The sequence below is a fragment of the Lepidochelys kempii genome, chromosome 3 (assembly GCF_965140285.1).
Source record: "Lepidochelys kempii isolate rLepKem1 chromosome 3, rLepKem1.hap1, whole genome shotgun sequence".
NCBI classification, from domain to species: domain Eukaryota; kingdom Metazoa; phylum Chordata; order Testudines; family Cheloniidae; genus Lepidochelys; species Lepidochelys kempii.
In genome coordinates this window covers 64,392,825-64,407,825 of record NC_136382.1, presented here as the reverse complement: position 1 = coordinate 64,407,825, position 15,001 = coordinate 64,392,825, and positions in this window count along the sequence as shown.

Below are 15,001 nucleotides of genomic sequence, written 5' to 3'. Positions count from 1 at the left end.
AGTGGTCTTAGGGTCACACCAGCACTAGGGATCTGTGTTCCCTGTAAGCGGCAATATTGGGCAGCCATGCAGGAGAGATTGAAGTGCCGCCCAGCTGATAGCAGAGTGTGCACAGTTGGCAGTATGTGTTCAGGTGCCCATCCCCACGTGTTGCTCTGTCCTGCAACTGCTCCTGGGACCTTCCTGCTGGCTGTGCAGAGCAGAGCAGGGGAGGGGTGGAGTGGAGTGGGGGGTGGAGTGGGGAGGAGGGCTCTTATGGGGAGGAGGGCCCTGCGCCATCTCAACGGAGTTGGGGAGGGGAGACAACAGGGCTCAGGACAGAGCAGGAGAGCTTTCAGTGACTGTCTTAAAGACACAGCGCACGGCTTTCTGTGCGTGTACACGCACACACAGTCTGTCTCTCTCACACACTGTCACAGTCTGACACACACTGACTGTTACACAGACAAAGTTTCTATGTCAGTCTGTCTCACATAGACTGGACACATGCAGTCTGTCACTCAGGCTCTGTGCCACACAGTCTGTCACACATGCACAGAGTTTGTCACACCCAGACCTCCCAACACATAATTGTGGTGGTGTTACTTCCTGCAATGCACATATATTCTCTGTAATGTTATTCTTTCAAAGTGTTGTTTTACTGTTTTGACTGGTCTATATATTTCATAATTTTTATTTCTTACACTTAAAATTTAATTATTTGAGTTGTGAGTTCTAAAATGTCCTGGCTGGAGTAATTATCCCTATGGTAACTTTTTAAAAATATATATTCTATCTAGGTTTTTTGTTTCTATTGGTGGCACATGTCTGCACATACCTCGGTGCACATAATTTTTTTTCCCGCAAATGGATGGAAAAAATTAGAGGGAACATTGCTAGGGATTAGGAAATCTGAAGGCAACCTTTATGCCCTTGCACAAGTTACTGCTGTTCCCCTTCCCACAAAGGAAGACAGAGGTGAGAAATGGATGGCTCTTTGCCTCTGCCCCCTCAATGCAACAGCCAGCACAGCTGAGTTGAGGGAGGGGAAAGTAAGGGCTTGTCTACACAGGGAAATTTACCACGATAATTATACCAGTATAATTTTACTGCTGTAGTTCTACCATTCCCTATGTGGACACTTATGAGTGCCTTTGTCCAATGTATCTTATGCTACTTTGAGTAACAAAATCAAACCATTAAAAGGCAGTCTTCTTCTGGATTAAGAGTGTCTACATGAGGATTTGTTCCAGTATATTGGTAAATTTCCTTGTGTAGACAAGCCCTAAATTGTAGTAGGAAAAAGGCTGATAGCACGTATCTTCCCCCATGAAGCATGAGGGAAGGACTTGCTCTGCTCTTGAGGTAGTAGAGCTGTTCATGTCGCCGGCCTCTGGAGAGCTTGCTAGGTGCCAATCTGCCCCTGAATGAGCAAGGAGACTGAAATACTACCCTCTGCAGTGCATCCCCGTCAAAGTTACAGCATATTCCCAGGGCCATGTGGGGAATCTAATGCTGCCAGTGCCCAGGATGTACTTGTTCTGTGGATAAGCAGAGCACTTCAGTCCAGGGTGGTCACATTTAGGAGTGGTGTACTCGCATGCGCACACAAATTTAAAATGCATGATTTTATATTTTCCAGTAAAATGAAAGTTTTTTCCCTTGGGTTCTCCTCCTTTAAAATGTTTACAACTCTACGAACACCCCCACACACACACACTCCAATGAGGTTTTCAATGTGTTAAAAAGAAAAAAAAAACATTCTAGGAAAGCAATAATATGCTTCACTACTGGATTTTTCGTACGATAACTACATTGCTCTAGTGGCAGAAGCAATGGGTTTTTTGCTTCATCCTGCCTTAGAGAGGTCTTATAACACAACAAGTCTTTCTTAAAATTGAAAAAAAAAATGAAGCCCACCCACACCAATGGAGTATAAATTGGCAGGTCTGCTGTCTTTGCAGCATGCGTAATCTGTGCCAGGGGACATAAGTTGGAGTCCAATGAGTGTTCCCACATCCAAATCACTTGCACAGTGCAGAGCTCCAAAGATGTCATTTGAAAACTGGAACTGTCTTACAGGACTAATTGCAAGATTTTGCAGGGTTTCCCACAGGAGCCAATAATACAGGTTGCTCTTTTAGATTTGCTTCTCTAAGGTAAAAAACCACACTGGATGGCTTTTTAGCATTTGAAAGCTTCCCTTCTGATTTTTTTTTCTTTTTTCCTCCAGGGTAAATTAGTATCTCAGCATTATTCTTTATGTTGGTTTCTTTTTTGTTTCCATTCACGTCTTTGCTATTTTTGAGTGGACAGCTGTTCTGTATTAATCTAAATGGAGAGGTTTTTTGTGGTTTAATTGTGTTTAACTGTTTTTTTTTCTCCCATTTATCTTCTATTTCAAAATAATGCCATTTGATTTTTTTTAAATCATATTTCTTTTTGTACTTGGTCTCTTCTCTTCAACTTACCTTCCTAATGCTTCACACATCAATACCTATACACACACTGATCACAAGTTTCTGAGCCACTTAATGGTGAATGTGAAAACCCAGAAGATAATAAAAAAGCCAGTTCTGGATAATCAACTGCCACTTGATCACCCTATAGAGGCCATATGAGGGTAACTGTGTTGGGAGTGATGAGTTGTTATAGAATTAAAACAAGAACTGTCGAAAGGTAGATAGTCAATGATTCATTTCAAACAACTGGCTATGATAAATTAGGTGAAACTCCAGGAGGAGTTCATAACATTTCATTTTCTTCTACCAGTCTCCTCTTCATTCTTTCTTCCATGCCATTTCCAACATGTGGAAGAATCTTCATTTAGGACCGGCTCCAAAGCAGTGGGTGCTGAATCAAGTCTGCAAATTCCTTCTGAAAACACTTTTCTTCCATGATGTCTACACAGATTCATGTCAGTGTTTGTGCCATCAGAAAACAGTTAATATAATACCAAAGAGCAAGCATTTAGAATGTCAGAAAATATCTAGAGTCTCAGATTTAGTATCCATTGAACATGTATAAGGTTAAAGAGTTTTTGCTAGAGCCAGTGATTTTCAATACTGAGGGCAAGTCGCCAGTTACTGTTTTAAAAGTGGTGGTTGTTCCTATGCAATATTATAGATTCTAAGATCGGAAGGGACCATGATCCTCTAGCCTGACCGCTGTATAACACAGACCATAGAACTTCCCCCAAATAATTCCTAGAGCATACCTTTTAGAAAAGAAACATCCAATCTGGATTTAAAAAATGGTCAGTGATGGAGACTCTGCCATGTTTCAATGGTTAATTACTCTCACCATTAAAATTTTATGCTTTATTTCCAGTCTGCATTTGTCTAGCTTCAACTTCCAGACCTTGAATCATTCTCTGTTAGATTGAAGAGCCCATTATTAAATATTTATTCCCCGTGTAGGTACTTAGACTATAATCAAGTCACTCCTTAACCCTCTCTTTGTTGAGATCAATAGAGTAAGATCCTTGAGTCTATCACTGTAAGGCATGTTTTCTAATCCTGTAATCTTTCTTGTGTCTCTTCTCTGAGCCCTCTCTACTTTATTAACATCATTCTTGAATTGTGGACTCCAGAACTGGACACAGTATTCCTGCAGTGGTTGCACCAGTGCTAAATACAGAGGTAAAATAGCCTCTGTAATCCTGCTTGAGATTCCCATGTTATGCATCTCAGGATCTCATTAGCTCTTTTGGCCACAGCATCTCACTGGGAAATCATGTTCAGCTGATTATTCAACATGACTGCTTCCCAGAATAAAGTCCCCCCATCGTGTAAGTATCCAAGTGATCCAGATCTTAATCGGAGACCTGTCCTACTCATTATTTACTATTCCCCCAATTTGTGTGTTATCTGCGCACTTTTTTCCATGATGATCATAGAATATCAGCGTTGGAAGGGACCTCAGGAGGCCATCTAGTACAACTTCCCTCCTTCTCCTCCCCTCCCCCCCCAAGCAGGACCAATCCCCAACTAAATCATCCCCGCCAGGGCTTTGTCAAGCCTGACCTTAAAATCCTCTAAGGAAGGAGATTCCACCACCTCCCTAGGTAACCCATTCCAGTGCTTCACCACCCTCCTAGTGAAAGACTTTTTTACCTAATATCCAACATTAAACCTTCCCCACTGCAACTTGAGACTCCTACTCCTTGTTCTGTCATCTGGTACCACTGAGAACAGTCTAGATCCATTCTCTTTGGAACCCCCCTTCAGGTAGTTGAAAGCAGCTATCAAATCCCCCTTCATTCTTCTCTTCTGCAGACTAAATAATCCCAGTTCCCTCAGCCTCTCCTCATAAGTCATGTGTTCCAGTCCCCTAATCATTTTTGTTGCCCTCCGCTGGACTCTTTACAAGAAGAATGTGGAAAAATTGGAGTGTGGGGTACAAAACTGGACACAGTACTCCAGCTGAGGCCTCACCAATGCCAAATGGATGGGAATGATCACAGCCCTTGATCTGCTGGCAATGGTCCTACTTATACAGGCCAAAATGCCATTAGCCTTCTTGGAAACAATGGCACACTGTTGGCTCCTATCCAGCTTCTTGTCCACTGTAACCCCTAGGTCCTTTTCTGCAGAATTGCTGCCTAGCCACTCGGTCCCTAGTCTGAAGCAGTGCATGGGATTCTTCCATCCTAAGTGCAGGACTCTGTCGTTGCTGAACCTCATCAGATTTCTTTTGGCCCAATCCTCTGACTTTTATGTTGTCTTCTAGGTCACTGATAATGTAAAATAGCATAGGGCCAACAACTGATTCCTGGGGACCCCACTGGAAACAAACCTGTTGACAATTTCTCATTGATAGTTACATTTTGAGGCCTATTAATTAGTTGTTTTTTAATCTATTAAACGTATGCCATGTTAATTTTATATTTTAGTTTTTAATGTGTCATACACTACCAAGTCAAATGCTTTTATAGAAATCTGTGCATATGTCAACACTATTTCCTTTATATATATAAAAAAAAATCAAGTTAGACAGTATTTGTTAGTTAGCTGTTAATTCATTGAATTCCATATCAGCTGGTTGTCCAGTTTACCCTTTTAAAAACTGGCACAATATTAGATTTCTTCCAGTCTTCTAGAACTTTTTCCCAGTGAAAAATCAACATTAATTGTCCATTAATGAACTTCTCATTTAAATCTGGAACTGCTGATTTTAAAATGTCTAACTTTTGTACCTTCTGTTTACTGTCCTCCGGAGATACTAATGGAATGGAAAGAGTGTTGTCTCGCCATATGGTGAGACTATATCATGTGTTTCTCCCCCTCCACCCCCCCTCCCGATATAGAACAAATATTTATTGAACACTTCTGCTTTTTCTGCATTATTATTGATAATTCTACCAGTTCCATCTAGTCTGTTATTAAAAACAGATACCATAGTTAGGAGTTTTTTTTGTTTCTAATATATTTATAGGAACTCCTTATTGTCCTTAATTATGTTGCCATAGATTTCTCCTGGTTTCCTTATCAATTTTCTAAAATTCCTAGCTTTTGATTTATATTCATTATTATTAACTTCCCTTTTCTTCCACTTGTTATACATTTGTTTACAGCTGCCTCCACTTTCTCTAAATAAGGTCTTTTGGGGAGGAGGGAAGCATAACTTTCTTCCTCAATTGTGGCTTTTCAGGCATCTAGTAAGGTGTGCTTAAATGATTTGCAATTATCATTCAGATTTTTCTGATTAAATTCTTCCTCCCAGTTGCTCCGGCTCATAGTTATAAGCTTTGGGCAACTGGTCCTATTAAAGCACCAAGCATATACATCACTTGTCTGGACATTCTGCTTGCACATAATCAAGTCATGATAATTTGTATCTAAGTTACCATTAATTTTTAGTCTGTGATCTGTTCATCTTCATCTGTTAGGACAAGATCTAATAAAGAATTCCCTGTGTTGGCTGCCACATTTTTCATTAGATGACAAATTCCTATTATGTTTAGAAGTTCTAAGGATGTTTTAATATTGGCAGTATGAGACCTTTGGCATAAGTCACTCAGATTGAAGTCCCCCATGATCTCACCGTTTCTTCCCTATACGTTGTAGATGTCATCCGGTTCCCTAGTGTGATTTGGTGGTCTGTAGGAGATGCCCAATAGTACCCATCTTGTGTTTGATCTATTAGAATATTGATCCATAAACATTCAAGATACTTTTATTTCAAGTTATCAGTTATTCAGAAATAGGTAATGCCATTTTTGACAGAGTACCACACTCCTTTCCCTTTTGTCCACTCAATCCTTCCTAAATAGGAAAGAGTTCCCAGAGACACTGTTTCTAGGCCACACCTACATCTAGCGGTTAGTGAGAAGGAACAGCACTTCAAAGGCTTGGTCACTGATTCTTCAGTCTCACAGGTCTTCTGTCAAAAAGATCTCCTGCTCGTGTTTGTATTTCCATCAGTCCCTCGTTCCACCCAGTGGGATAGGTGTAAGAATTAGATCACCAATTATATGCAGTATTCTGAAACTGTTCTGGGCTGGGGTTGGTGTTGCTGTAGGAGTTGTCACAGATTACTGATGTATAATAGGTTTCAGAGTAGCAGTCGTGTTAGTCTGTATTTGCAAAAAGAAAAGGAGTACTTGTGGCACCTTAGAGACTAACCAATTTATTTGAGTATAAGCTTTCGTGAGCTACAGCTCACTTCATCAGATGTGCATCTGATGAAGTGAGCTGTAGCTCACGAAAGCTTATGCTCAAATAAATTGGTTAGTCTCTAAGGTGCCACAAGTACTCCTTTTCTTTTTGATGTATAGTACAAATTGTTAGTATATTTTGCTGAGAGAGCCCAGATGCTCTGGCCAGTGTTTTCCTGAAAGTGGAAATTCTAGATCAATCCAACTGATTTTCAGGGGCACTAAATTCCAATACATGCTGAAGGGAGTTGAGAAATATATTCATTATGTCTGGTGTGACTGCCCTAAGTTAGTTATTTGGGTACAAATAATAGAACAAATATACTAACAGGAACTAAAACTCCCAGTGAATTCATTAGTTCTCTTATTGGAACTTCTTGACAAAGGCATATAGCCATTCAAAGTGGAACTTTAATATCTTATCCTTTTTTATATTATGACCTTTAGCATATTGATGCACAACATAGAAAAAGAAATGCCTTCTGGTTGTGTAACTTTTAATTCATACTTAAGAATATAGATCAACCTTTCTCTTCTAAATAGATGACTCAGTTCTTAGATCAATCCCTCTGTATTCCACTTATTTGTGCTCGATAAAGTGTGAAATTATTTTTTTAATTGAGTTTGAGAAACTACTGTATTCTTGAGGAAAGTGGGCTGAAAGAATTAAAACGGCTTTGTTCCTCAGCCGTTTGGTCAGAAGGAAATATTTTGAAGAAGTCTTAGTAGAGATCTAACTAGTATCTCTATGATCTATCTTTTGTTCACTCCCAGGTATTGTACTGCAATAACCCCCCCTTTATAAATAGCTATTTATTAACTATAATCCTGGAGAAATGGTGATTACTATGAATTTATATAACTTTGTTAAATCTCATAGTAGTGACTCACTGTTTTGCACATGAAATAGTGACTTCTAACCCTTGTTCTTGCCATGTATAGTACATGGAAATGAATTTTACCACAAGTGTTTGTACTTTATGCCAATAGAAAACAATACAGAGGAATTGTTCCTGAGCAAATTTCCAAAGGCAAGGAGCCAAGGAAGAGAAAACCAAAAACAATTTAAGACATTTTGAGGACATTGGCATTTCAAATCTAAACAATTTGTTTGAGATAGGAAATGTGTTTTTAATGCTGCCACTTCAATCTGGGCATTTTCTTTGTTGTATAGGTTCTCTCTCACTCAAACATTTTCTTAATGAAAAGGAGGACCTGTGGCACCTTAGAGACTAACAAATTTATTTGAGCATAAGCTTTCGTGAACTATAGCTCACTTCATTGGATGCATTCAGTGGAAAATACTGAATTTTCCACTGAATGCGTCCGATGAAGTGAGCTGTAGCTCACGAAAGCTTATGCTCAAATACATTTGTTACTCCTTTTCTTTTTGTGAATACAGACTACTTGTGGCACCTTAGACTAACATGGCTGCTACTCTGAAACCTGTCATTTTCTTAATGGTTAAATACTACTTGTCAGGCTCGAATAGTAAATTTGAGGGGAATATATTCAAAATATTAGAAATAGAATGCTGGGGATTTTAGTGTTTGGGCCATCTATTCCCAACATCCGTGTTCTACATGATCTGATATTACTTACCGGGGCACACTTTGGACTGCGGAATCTATGGCACCAGTAATCCTTACTACTTTCCCCCCCATCAATAATTCTTTCAACCAAAACTTATTTTCTATCCCCATCCAAAGTCTCTGTGGCTAGACTTACTACTTTCATTCCTAAGCTTTAACACATTCCTCACTCATGCTTTTTGTCCCCTCATCCATTTCAGTTCATTTCCCTCCACTCCTTGTGGCCCCTTGAACCTTCCTGATACCATCCTGTCCCTGAATAGAAAAATCAGCTAAGTCTACACTTGGAGCTAGGGCTGGGAATCCCAGCCCATATCGAGTTACTCACACTAGCTTTCACCAAGTTAGCACACTAAAAATAGCGTGGCCACAGTTAGAATGAGCGCTGGTGGAAGGGGCTAGTTGCCCCTGTATGCTCAGGGTGACTAGCCTGAGCCACCGCTGCCTGTGCTACCATGACTAATGTGCTGGTTTTAATGTGCCAGCTTGAGGAGAGCTGGCGTGAGTATATCGGCGCAAGCTGGGGGTCTCACTGCTAGCTTCAAGTGCGGATCTAGCTTAAGCATCCACTTTTTTAATACCTTTCTTCCATCACTGGGCCCCATTTTCCTTCACTGATCTCATATTTCAGCTCTTCTGACTCTTCTCCATAAAATCATCTTCTGTCTAGCTCCTTCTTAAATGAAATAAATATCCCCCCTTGTTCCTGTCATTTACCCATTCACTACAGCTCCAGCCTTCCCCAGCAAGGTTCTTGAAGATGGAAATCCTTTTTTTACCACACAGCAATGTCTTTGACAAGTGTGAATCCTGGTTGTGGTCTTGCTTTAGCTTGAGAACCACTTTTCTTCCTACCGCAGTAGGCATTTCTGGCTCCTTCAGGTGTTTGTTACTTCCTGTCTCTATTTTCTTACCGTGTTTCTAATGTTGGCCACCTCTTTGTGTCTAGGACCCTACTCCTTTTCCAATACCTTACCTATCCATTTCTCTAATAGATTTCCCTATACTTCTCCCTGTTGGTCATCTTACTCATACTGTACCTTTAACTTTAAACTGTTTTTGTGCTAAACAGAAGAATAAATATGGTGTGTCATGGTATCTGGCATTCTCAGCTATGTCATACCAATCTCAGGTCCGATTGGAAAACAGAGCAGGCACCCCAAACTGGTGATATTAGATTTCACCAAGCCAGTGACAAATGTGCACTCAGACCACTATATTAGTCTTGGCATGGAGTCATGGACAGTCCCTTTCAGCTCTCCAGTGCCTTTTTGCTACCCAGACAAACTGAACTTTGATTTTTTTTTTTTTTGGTACAAAAGTTTTATTCATCCTGTTCCTCCATTTGTTGCCTTTAAAACTTCTGGAACTGCTTCTTGGTGCCAGGAGCCTTTGTGACCTTGAGGACGTTAAATCTGACTGTCTTGCTGAGGGGACATCATTCTCTCTTCTCCCCCTCCCCCAGTCACAATATCCCCAATCTGGACATCCCTGAAGCAGGGGGAGAGATGTATGGACATATATTCTTCTTGTGTTTCTCAAAATAGTTGTACTTGCGGATATAGTGTAAGTAATCCCTGCAGATGATGATGGTACACTGCATCTTCATCTTGGTAACCACACCTGACAGGATACAACCACAAATAGAGACATTACCAGTGAACGGGCTAAAACCAAAATCAATCACACATTAGGTTACTCCCAACCCCAAGGGGCCAGTCACTTACCACAGGACAACTGATGCATTTTTTTTGGTGAGATAAAGAGTAATAGCCAATTTCTTTAGTAAATTAACTATAGATTTATTAGCTAAGAAAAATGAGTTATTGAGAGGTTAAAATAGGTAAATTACATTACAGGTGAGTCACTTTGTATACTAGTTGATATGCAGTGATGTGGTATTTGCTAGTTTCCCATAGGCCTTTTAGGATAGCCCAATATGGCTTTGAGGATCTCTGTTTTGTATCTGGAATACCCTCTGACAGCATCCAAATAGATCACAGATACTGATTCAGGGGAATCATCCTGTATTTTTAGATCCTGCTCACAGAAGGCATGCTGACAAGCGCCTTGAACCACATGGATGCTTCCCATGAAGATGATGATTAGGAAATGCATATTGGGACTGTGAAGCCATTGTTTCTTAATGGCCCTTGCTTTGAAGTTAACAACCTTTTTATTTACATTTACAAGCTCCAATGGGTAAACATAATGTAAATACAATGAGAGCCAGAATAAGAAATCCTTCAGTAGTTTTTCCATGAAAATATTACAAGTTAAGTGAACTCACATCTAAGTGTCCATACATTCATTTGTTCTAGGGCTAATCAAGTTGTAGATGAGTTAAGACAACAACATTAGCATTTCACTAGCTTTCAAGCATTCAGAGCAAATGTAATTATCGGAGCATATGCCATGTAAATGTAATGTGATAACATCTCCCTTTGTTCTGTTTTAACAAATGAATTGGCTTGAACATGAACATACCTTTTGGTTTCTCAATCTTGCAAAGACTAACAATCTTGGGCCCTAAACTTACAAAAATTTACTCATGTGTAACATCCTTGGAAGAGATCTTCTCTTTCTCTAAAGCACTGTGTAGAATATACTGACAGGTTTATGGCTCTGTATGCTATACTGGACTAAAACACAAGTGTAACCAATTCACAGTTCTCACATTGCGGCAAAGATTTACTAGATGCTACTACAGTTACTCTTCAAACAAAATGATATTTTGTTTTAAACTATACTATACTAGATACCAATACACATTGGAAATAAACTCATTCTGAAAATAAATGATTAATTTACATTTTATGCTGTATCTTAGCTTTGTGTATTAAATTACTAATTTGAAAGAAAAGCAATTATGTGCAATGTGCTTCCCAGTCATTACAGCAAATAAGAAAAATTCAAATGTGTACAGAGTATGTTGGTGTAGCCATGTGTTTACACCATATTAGATATGACTGAAAAATGGGTTTGGGGGAAGGGAGCTTTTTTTTTTTAATTTCCATTCCCTTCCTCCCAATTCAACATGGGTGGGGGGGCGGGAATGAAATTTTTCAATGTCAAAAAATATTTCAACCTGGTGAGGAAGCTATTTTTGATCACTCTATTAGGAAAATTTCATGAAATCAATATACAATAACAAATGTGAGCTCTTCTTACCTTTCTAAAGTGGGGGAAAATTGTTTTTTTAAAAAGGTAAACTAATAAAGAGATTACAGCCTTTCTTATAGCACCCTCTTCTAGCTGGACCCCAGCTTGCTCATTATAGGCAGCACCCTCCCTGGAGGAATTCTGCCAGGTGTCTTCCCACCTCACCCAGGGAAAGTCATTTCCCTCAGGGTCAGCTGTTGTGGCTTTTTATTTCAAGTTTCCTAAAAAAACTTGAGCAAAACTTCCCCATTGTAGGGAGATAAGCTTTGGATAAGCTATTACCAGCAGGAGAGTGAGTTTGTGTGTGTGGTTTTTGGAGGGGGGTGAGAGAACCTGGATTTGTGCAGGAAATGGCCCACCTTGGTTATCATACACATTGTGAAGAGAGTGGTCACTTTGGATGGGCTATTACCAGCAGGAGAGTGAGTTGGGGGGGGGGGCAGAGGGTGAGAAAACCTGCATTTGTGCTGGAAATGGCCCAACTTGATGATCACTTTAGATAAGCTATTACCAGCAGGAGAGTGGGGTGGGAGGAGGTATTGTTTCATGGTCTCTGTGTGTATATAATGTCTTCTGCAGTTTCCACGGTATGCATCCGATGAAGTGAGCTGTAGCTCACAAAAGCTCATGCTCAAATAAATTGGTTAGTCTCTAAGGTGCCACAAGTACTCCTTTTCTTTTTGAGAAGACAGACTAACACAGCTGTTACTCTGAAACCTGTTCCCCAAGTCTGTCCCTCATCCTGCAAAAGTTTCTCAGCCCAGAGTTCCAGATTCTTACCTCAGAGACTTTCTAAAGTCTCCCTTCTGTCCATTTTTGTTTCTGGGTTCTTCCCAGCAGTAGCTCCAGCCTCTGGCAGGTATTGCAGTTCCTTTTCTCCATTTTCTGATCCTCCTTTTATGAGGATGAGCCAGTTATGCTGCAGGTCTTTTCCCAGGTGCAGCAGGTGGGGCTAATCAGCAGTCCAACCAGCTGCTGGCCTCTGAACTCAGTGGAATGGTAACCTTTATACCTTCACAAATTGGGGGGGGGAGGAGGAAATGTGGAATTTGTGTAAGTTATTCAGCCAACTGTGATAAAAATATAGATAGATAGATTTTAGAGTAGCAGCCGTGTTAGTCTGTATCCGCAAAAAGAAAAGGAGGACTTGTGGCACCTTAGAGACTAACAAATTTAGCTCACGAAAGCTTATGCTCAAATAAATTTGTTAGTCTCTAAGGTGCCACAAGTCCTCCTTTTCTTTTTAAAAATATAGATATTATCATATACAAATTATTGAGCAGTTTTGTAGTATTACATAAAGAAAATTGATTTTGGTTTCCCCAAATATCTGTTGTCTGCTTTTCACATGGTCATGGTGTATTGACTTGAGATTAGAATGTCCTCTTTCATTAGAAATGAAAATACTGAGAACAAAGCCTGGGGTTTCAGTTTTAAAGCCCGGGTTCAGCAAAATGCTTCAGCATGTGCTCGACTTTAAGCATGTGCTGATGTGCTTTGAGAACTGAAGTCTAACATGCTACAGCAGCAAATGCACAGTTGTATTGTAATGGAAAATAAAAAAAATGCTGAAGTGACATGTATGGATAACAAAAATTTAAAGTAGTTTCAGAAGACACCAAAATCCACAGACTTTTAAAGCGCAATGATATTTCAGAGTATTTACTATTTGAGGGCCAAAAAATAACTCTCTATCTTCCTTCTCTAGTGGATATTTCATGTTTGTCTTGAATAATGTCTTTCCCTAACAGAGGCTATGAAGTCACAGAAGAGAAATTAGGTTGCTTTGTAAAATATGCCAGTACAGTTGACCCATGTCTGCAGTAATGTGTGGAATGCCTGAGTGCGCTCTTGAAGCTCCTGTGATGTAAGGACCAGACATCCCCTGTGGCCACTGTCAAATGTACGGCCTTCCAGTCAGTCTTGCTGAGGTGACTGGATTCCATTCAGACTCTGCTGCTGAACTCCCTGGCCCTATACCAACTTGCTAATTATTCATTCACAGTATGCTGTTCACTCAGGGAATAGTGATCAGTTAGCAAATGATTAGATCAGCTGAAAGTTCAGCAAGTTTTTACTGTAGTCCACAATGCAGAAAATGTTCCGTTTGATCAGAGCTCTGGGTTGGACAGCATTTTTTTTTTATTTTTAAAAAATCATGTTTACTGACCAACATTTTCATTAACTTTTTAAAATTTTCTTGAAAAAACAATAGAACAAAATCAGATTTCCCAGGGATTGCCGCTCCTTCCATTATTTCCTACTTTTCCAGTGGGATAACGGAGAGAAAATGGAGGGGAAAGTGAAGACATCTGTTTTCAAATACCAAAAACATTTCATTAGTTTCAAAATTAACCAAAATTAAACTTTTTATTTAATCATAATATCTAATGGTTCCGTTCAAAATGTCAAATGCGCGTGTGTGTGTGTGAGAGAGAGAGAAATATACTTGGCCATTCTTTAACCAGCTCTAGTTATCAGGAGGATTTAAAAAAAAAAACCAAAACACCTTATTACTTTTTTATTTTATAGGGAAATCCGAAGTATTAGACCATGGTGAGAGTAGTTTGACCCTTTCCCACCCTGTATTATCAATACTTCCAACAAGTCTGTCTACACTGTCACTGCCTGCTATTCCAATACTTTCTTACATCAAATGAGCATGAAGAAAATCCCATTTCTGAAGTATTCGTGGTTTTAGCTCTTCTGAGCAAGTCCTACTACCTCCTTTTAATTCCATTGGTTCTGCCTCAGGGAATTTATTTTGGACCTTCTCTTTTTTGCACCCCTTTGACACCCCCTCCCCCCGGTTTCCAAACAAAACAACTTCCTGTTTCATGACCTCCTCAGTCAGGACATTAACTTCCTCCTGGGAAAAATTTTGCTTGCTTGATAACTGCTCTGTTGCTCTGCCTCATGATGTTAGTCTTGTGTGGCTCTACACCCTTTGTAGAGCAATTTAAAATGCCAGAGAGAGACTTTTGCATGCTGCAAATTAAGACCGCAATGGACAAGGGCAACTTACCTAAGCCGTGGTACCCATTGAGTCTGAGTTGGGAGAATTTTTAAAAAAACATTTTACTAGAACCCGTATGCATGACCGAGCAGCATTTGCATGTCTTTTTAAAGCCTAACGCCTGATTCTTGACCTGTTAACGACTTCCTTAAAGAGTTCTAGTGGATGAATAAATCACTGTACTTGGGTAATTATACCATTAACCCTGAAAAGAAAGAGAAACCAGATGGTACAGCAAGAGTGGCAGTGAGTTCCCCATGGGTTTTTCGACTCAAAGTTTCACTGGTATAATGTAAGGTATGAATTTAAACAGATATAGTTAAACATTGCAAAAGCCGTTTTCAGACCTTATTTTGGTGTGTGGCTTATTTTGATTTAGCTTAAGTCAATTAACAAGAGGTTTAACTAAATCAACATAAGTCACTCTTATACTGAAATAAACGCATGCATACAACTTCTTGTACTGGTTCAAAGACTGATTTATGTAATACTAGTTCAACGTTTTCTTGTAGCTGAGCCCTCAGAGAGAGACAATGCAGAGGCTGTATCTGATGAAAAAGCCAATCCTCATCAAATTGCTGGTGAGTTGACCTG